We start from the raw sequence: 817 nt of genomic DNA on the forward strand, positions 1-817 counted from the left end.
AAATGTGCTTTTCTGAATGTAGAATAGGAGAAAACAATAAAACACCAATTAATTAAATGAGATCTATTATTAATTGCTATCACTGATTGTGGAACTGGTTGGAACAAAAATGTGCAGCTACAGGGGTCCCCAGGACCGAGTTTGGGAACCACTGCTTTAAGTATGGTAACCATGCTGCTATTCTTGAATTATTTTTTCTTATCATTTTTCTTACTGATGCTTTCTAACCTCATTTATTATATACTGTATAAAAATATGAAAAAATTTACCTTTTTTATTATTTGCAAAGCTGATAAAGGCTGTATAGCCGAAACATTGTGTATTTTACCTTATTTTCGTGGAAGTAATCTTTAACTTTTACACATATACATACACACACACATATATATATGTATTTATGTATATGTGTATATATATATGTATTTATGTATATGTATATATATATATATGTATATATATATATATATATATATATATATATATATATATATATATATATATATATATATATATATATATATATATATATATATATATATATATATATATATATATATATATATATATATATATATGCGTGCGTGCGTCCTTCGCTTCCATATATACCGTATGTACAGGTATATGTGTGTCTGTGTATACGTGCACACATACAAACACACACATACATATATATATATATATTATTTATACATATTTAAAGGTTATTTCCTTGCTGAGTATAAACCAGTTACTGTATTTTAGTGAGCGCATTTCGATCAACGCCCTACTGCCAAGAAAAGCAACTCCAAGTATATTAGCGGCCACGGCATGGAGCCAA

This window comes from Polypterus senegalus, chromosome 16 (assembly GCF_016835505.1).
Source record: "Polypterus senegalus isolate Bchr_013 chromosome 16, ASM1683550v1, whole genome shotgun sequence".
Lineage (NCBI taxonomy): Eukaryota > Metazoa > Chordata > Cladistia > Polypteriformes > Polypteridae > Polypterus > Polypterus senegalus.